This window comes from Molossus molossus, unplaced genomic scaffold (genome assembly GCF_014108415.1).
Source record: "Molossus molossus isolate mMolMol1 unplaced genomic scaffold, mMolMol1.p scaffold_m16_p_7, whole genome shotgun sequence".
Classification (NCBI taxonomy): Eukaryota; Metazoa; Chordata; class Mammalia; order Chiroptera; family Molossidae; genus Molossus; species Molossus molossus.
In genome coordinates this window covers 18,708,229-18,715,185 of record NW_023425401.1, presented here as the reverse complement: position 1 = coordinate 18,715,185, position 6,957 = coordinate 18,708,229, and the positions used below count along the sequence as shown (strand labels likewise).

At 39.1% G+C, this 6,957-nt stretch overlaps 1 pseudogene; it reads left to right on the top strand.

Moving 5' to 3' along the window:
* Positions 1-2,810: 2,810 nt before the first annotated feature.
* Positions 2,811-5,179, top strand: LOC118620349 (annotated as a pseudogene).
* The last annotated feature ends 1,778 nt before the right edge of the window (positions 5,180-6,957 follow it).

Below are 6,957 nucleotides of genomic sequence, written 5' to 3'. Positions count from 1 at the left end.
GCCACAGAACTAAATGATTGTTTGCAGGGATTTCAACTCACTTATTCTGAATCTTAGCCTGCTAAATATTTTATTATTTAAAGAAAGCATCTTGGGAAGATATAAAACATACAAATAGAAATCAATGAAACCTGAGTTATTCCTGTATTTGGGCAATATAATTCTTCAAGAGTATTAGGTCATCTCAGAGCATAAGCAATGAAAGAAATTTTTGTTCAAACAATATATACCATCTAAACTGTAAAACAATTTACCAGAATTTTCTTCAGATAGCTCAGACCTTAATCATTTACTGTCTTCAAATTTTGGTGCTACAGGATTTGCCTTCTATCATTCTGGCAAAAGAAATTCCTTCTTCCAAAGTCTTATGGGATGAATTATGTCCCCTCAAAATCTGTATACTGAAACCTTAACACTCAGTATCTGTATTTGGAGATAGAGTCTTTAAAAAGTTCATTACAGTCTGGCCGTGTAGCTCAGTGGTTGAGCGTCGACCCACGCACCAAGAGGATGCCGGTTCAATTCCCGGTCAGGACACATGCCCAGGTTGTGGGCCCGATCCCCAGTGGGGGGCATGCAGGAAGCAGCCAATCAATGTTCTCTCTCATCGATGTTTCTCTCTCTCTCTCTCCTCTCCATTCTTCTCTCTCTAAAATCAATAAAAGGGATAAAAAAGTTAATTATGGTTAAATGGGTAATTATGATAAACCTTAACCTACTCTGATTGATGTCCTAACTAGAAGGGGAAATTTGAACACACAAAGAGGCAGCAGGGTTGCACATCCACATAGGAAAAACCATGTGAAGACACAGCAAGAAGGTGGCCACCTACAAGCTAGAGAGGACTCAGAAGAAACAACCATGCTGATTTTGGCTTTTTCCTTTCTTTAATCTTACAAACAGAAGACCTAAGGGTTATATAAATGCCCTCAAATAGATAGTGAACAGTAAGCATCTGTCAAAACTGAAAAGGAATTGGGCTTAATTTTCAGCAAAAGTGCCAAGTAGTGTTCACACTCTTAAGAAAGAACATCATATCCACTGTACGGGTGATTAACTACTTTGTCAATTTAGATAAGTTAGGCTTCTGCTGGTCTAAGGCAATAGTGGAACCAAATGATCCCATAAAAATCCCTTCCAGCTCTTTGATTTATAACTTATCCTTAGAGAGTAAATTTGAAACCACAAACTAAACACTGAATAATTATAGCAACTTTGAACTGCAAGGCATACTTCGATTTTTATTGGACTTTATTGAAATCATGGCTCTGGTTGATAAAAGTATTTCAAAATATCATTTGTAAAATGGTTAGTAGAAAAAAATATGTAGGGGTACACTTAGCCTCAATCTGCCTGTCCAAGTTGTAATCATAGTGTAAAATTTACTTTGTGATGTGAAAAGCAAATGGTTGTGGACAGAATTTATCAGTATTTTTAGACACAGTCTCCAACAGAAATAATTAAGTTCTTAGAAAACATAACTCATTATTTCTATAAACCTACTAGGACATCTTATGCATACACTTTTGAATGTGCAAAATACTTAATCATATTACATGATTTATAAGTCTGTCCTAGTATTAAAGGACAGATTCTTCACTTTGTGGGTGAGTGAAGGAATTTTGTTACTTATTATCCTTTTGTTTTAGCTGGCATTTTATTATTTTATTGTTTTAATCCTCACCCAAGGATATGTTTCCATTGAATGTTTTTCAAATAGAGTGGAAGGGAGGAAGACATACTGATTATTTGCCTCCCACATGACCCTGACTGGGTGGAGGATCAAACTGGCAAGAACCAGCAACCCACGTGCAATGCCCTCTTGACCAGGAATCAAACCTGTGACTCTTTGGTCCACCGGCCGATGTTCTAACCACTTAGCCAATCCGGCTAGGGCTGTTTTAGTCAGCATCTTAATTGTTCAGTATTACCTATGCAAGGAAACATTCAGGGGGAAAAAAAACAAACCTGTAAAACTCACATCCATTACATTTCACTTGTGATTTCTAAATTGTTTTGAGAACTTCTAGAACTATTGATGAATAAAACATTTGAAATTTAAAAGAAGTATTTTGAAAATATAAGGGCTTGAACCAAAAAGAAACTTTTGAAATTGTGTTTTCTTTAAATAATAATTTTTAAGGGGCTGAAAAATTAGCAATTTACCTATTTGTTTTCCTTATGAGAATCCAACCTTAATCATTTGCCAGACATTTACAAATACATCTCTATATCTTAGATTCAAGGTAGGGTACCATCAAATCCTATAATTATTTACATATTCATCTCTTCTACTAGGCTATGTTCCTTGATGGAAAGGTCTTTGTATTTAGTGTTTGGCATATAGTAGATATTCAATAAAGGTTTACAGAATAACTGAATGAATGATTAAACAAATTGCCTTACAAATGAAGGAGACAAGACTATGAGTATTTAAAGCATAATTAACACTATTTCTTGAAAGACCAAATGGACCAAATATGCTATTAGCCATTCACCTGCCTTGCAGATAAACACAGAAATGCAAGTTTTCAAAGGATTTCTTAGTTCTTCCATCATTATACAGCAGTGGTTCTCAACCTTTCTAATGCCACGACCCTTTAATACAGTTCCTCATGATGTGGTGACCCCCAACCATAAATTATTTTCATTGCTACTTCATTACTGTAATTTTGCTACTGTTATGAATCGCCATCAGAAATATGTGTTTTCTGTTGGTCTTAGGCGACCCCTGTGAAAGGGTCATTTGACCCCCAAAGGGATCGCAACCCACTGGTTGAGAATTGCTGCTATACAGGATCACAGAAAGCATGAGGTAACTAATGTGATCAAGATGTCAATACAGAATCATTGGGTGAAATGGGAGATGGTAGACATTAAGTTAGGATAGATAAAATGGTAGAGAGAATTCTCATAATTCATACTCCAAAGAACATCTTATGTTTTACACAATAAAGTGATATAAATTTTGTTGTTGTAGGTGGCTATCTGCCCAGAAGACAGACCATGATGAAGAAGAAAAGATGGACAAGAAAACCACAGAAAATTACTGTATTAAGATACTGAGAAACTGACTCAATGAAATAGCAATAGGGTGAAAATGTTGAAGCTAGGTTAATTGAATAGTGTAGAATTATAACTGAAAAGACCTGTGGCTGGTTATATATATAGAGAGAGAGTTCAAGGATAAGTACAAGAAACAAGGTTTGGAAAACAATGTAGATCGTGCTTCATTAACTGAGATTAAAAATACAAGAAATTTAATGGGTGTGGTGTTGGGAGAGAGAGAAAAAAAGACACTTGGAAATGTGGATATGGAGCTAAAGAGAAGACTTGGGGCTGGGATAAAAACCTATATATGTGCACACATACACACAGTGACACACTATTTAATGACCAGGATACATGCAATTATTATAGAGTGTACTTCCAGAAACCTAGATGATACAGCCTACTTTTTTTTTTTTTAATCCTCACCTGAGGACACTTTTCCATTTTTTGCACAGACAGAGTGGGAGGGAGAGAGAGGAAGGGAGAGAGAGTGAGAAACATCGATGTGAAAGGGACCCATCGAGTGGCTGCCACCCGCACGACCAACCAGGGCCGGGGACAAACTGCAACCGAAGCACGTGCCCTTAGCGGGAACCGAACCCGGGTCTCTCCGGACCGCAGGCCAACGCTCTAACCGCTGAGCCAAACTGGCCAGGGCGATACAGCCTACTACACACCTAGGCTAGATGGTGCAGCCTACTGTTCTTAGGCTACAAGCCTGCACAGCATGTTACTGTACAAAACAACATGAGATAAAATGAAGCACAAGAGAAAATGATGCAATCAAGGGAGAAGGTAAACAAAATATGTATGAGGCTGCTGCCAACCTAACAGCAAACGTTTTTTCATAAGTAGAAAGAGTACACTAAAATAATGATAAAAAGTATAGTATAGTAAATACATAAATCAGTAACATAGTTGTTTATTATCATTATCAAGTATTATGTACTGTGCATAATTATGTGAGTTATACTTTTATACAACAGGCAATGCAATAGGTTTATTTCACCAGCATCACCACAGACATGTGTGGCAAATGTGCTATAACATTATGGCAGCTGCAACTTCACTAGGCATATACAGTACCTTTCTACCCCATGAAGCCCTTCCTTTCTTCATCTGATTTGTAGGTGTAAATAATCTTCTGGGGCGGGAATATTTGGAGGTAAGGAATAAATCAGAATGGCTTTTCTCCCTAAAGATCCTTTGCCACACACTGAGAGGGGAATGCACCTAAACAATATTGAATTGGGAACGGTACAGTAAAGATACCTAGAGTATACTCTATTACAATGCTGTCCTTGTAAAAACTAACCTCCTGGTGTCGCCTCCGACTCCAGTCTTGCCACACCCTGGGCCCATCGCTGCCTGCCCCTACTGCCCAGGGCCCTGGGACAGCCCCGGACCTGGACCCGCCCCACCATGGGCGTGGCACTGCCGGACCAGAGCTTCCTATGGAATGTCTGTTGATAAAGACAGGAGCAGCGTGCCCTGACCGGTTTGGCTCAGAGGTTAAAGTATTGGCCTGCTTTCTCTCTCTCTCTCTCTTCCTCTCTCTCCCTCCCACTCTGTCTGAACAAAAAATGGAAAAATGTCCTCGGGTGAGGATAAAAAAAAAAAAGACAGGAGCAGCATGATATCCGACAAGGAGCTTCAGCAAGCACTGTCCAATGGCACCTGGACTCCATTTAACCCCGTGATTGTCAGGTCAATCATATCAATGTTTGACCTTGAGAACAAGGCTGGCGTGCACTTCAGCGAGTTCACAGGCATCTGGAAGTACATCACGGACTGGTAGAATGTCTTCAGCACCTATGACAGTAGTAGAATGTCTTCCGCACCTATGACAGGGACAACTCGGGGATGATTGACAAGAACGAGCTCAAGCAAGCACTCTCAGGTTCTGGCTACCGGCTGTCTGACCAGTTTCACGACATCCTCATTAGAAAGTTTGACAGGACAAGGACAGGGACAGATTGCCTTTGATGACTTCATCCAGGGCTGCATTGTCTTGCAGAGGTTGACAGATATATTCAGACGCTATGATACGGATCAGGACGGCTGGATTCAGGTGTCATACGAACAGTATCTCTCTATGGTCTTCAGCATCATATAATACTTGCCTTGTACAAACAGCAACCTGACTTACGGAAAAAAGACTGGAAATGCCAAATCTCTTACCATTAATGAAATAGAGTGCAGATGCAGTAGACACTGTTCCTCCTTTAGACTTTATATAAATAATATTTGGGGACCCAACTATACATATGTGGATAAGCTGATTAACATTTTTGCAGTCATAGCAATAGTCATATTGTTATTCAGATACAGGCATTTGATTTGGGACTGTTTAATTGTGCCATGAGGTAAGATATAATTATGTTTCAGGTATTCTGCATGTAAAATATTGATCATGTGCTTTTCTATATAGCTCCAGTTCTATAGTGGAAATACTATTATTAGCCATAGGAATTTGAAAATAATACAGAACTTGCACAGAAGGCTTTTCATGTGCCTTACTTTTTAATAAAGTTTATTGTATTCATTTGACTATGCAATGTAAGCAATAAAGCAATGTCAAAAAAACAACAACAAAAAAAACTAACCTCCTGAGCACTCTGCTACACTTTGGCTTTACAGAAACAAATCATTCAGTCTATCCTAACAGGCAGGAAAGAAGTAGGATATTAAATACAAGTTGCCTCTTTTGTTCATTTATTTATTTTTTTCACTGTCTCCTACATAAATAGACCACTACAGCAAGAGATATAAGTTCAAAACTCCCTCTCCCCCATGCCATTTCATATATGATTTTGTTATTAAGTCAAATGGACATACATAAAATTTTTGTATATACCATGAAAATATTTATTTATGCATTTGTTCATTCATTCAACCAATCAATGTTCATTGGGTGCCTCCTATATGCAAAATGCTGAGCAGGGCACTGGGAAATCAATGGTGAACACGGTAGACAAAATCTGTGTTCATATCCAGGCATAAACATGCTCTTAATTAATAAATAAGTAGATACCTTATTACAATGATAGGTACTATAAAGGAAGAGAGTGGGATACAATTACACATTTCACGGGGATCTGACCTAGTCTGAAGAATCAAGTAAGACTTCTTTGAGGAAATGTCTTTTGAGTTGATCTCTGAAAGATAATTAAGCTTTAATTAGGTGAAAAGTTGGAAAAGAACTAATCAGATAGAACAACATGCGTAAAGGAACAAAGGTGGGAGCAAGTACAATACATTCGGGATAAAAAATCTAAATATGGCTGAAGATCAGTGAAAATAGGAAGAAAGTGGCCAAGGGTGAGTTTGATGAAGTAGGGAAGTTCAGATGTTACAGTGTCCTACAAGTCACATCAAAGATTTGGTGTTACAGTTTATAGGTTACCATCATGTTATCTGCCCAGCTCTGTTCTTTTTTTTTTTTTTTAAATCCTCACCCGAGGACATTTTTCCATTTTTTGTTCAGGTAGAGTGGGAGGGAGAGAGAGGAACAGAGAGAGAGAAACATCGATGTGAAGGGACACATCGAGTGGTTGCCACCCGCACAACCGACCAGGGCCGGGGACAAACTGCAACCGAGGTACGCGCCCTTAGCGGGAACCGAACCCGGGTCTCTCAGGACCGCAGGCCGACGCTCTAACCGCTGAGCCAAACCGGCCAGGGCTGCCCAGCTCTGTTCTTTAGGCTGACCCCTGCAGACTAATTACCCAGGTTCCTTGCCCTCTACTTTCCAGTTAGATTTGGCCAATAGGAGACACTGACAGGAGAGCTGACAGCGAAGTAGAAATGACGATTAAAGTATTTCCTCTTTGTTCCACTGACTGTATCACTGGTGGTGACTTATCTCTCCACAATTATAGTCCTTGGGTATGGACCTTCTCCTTG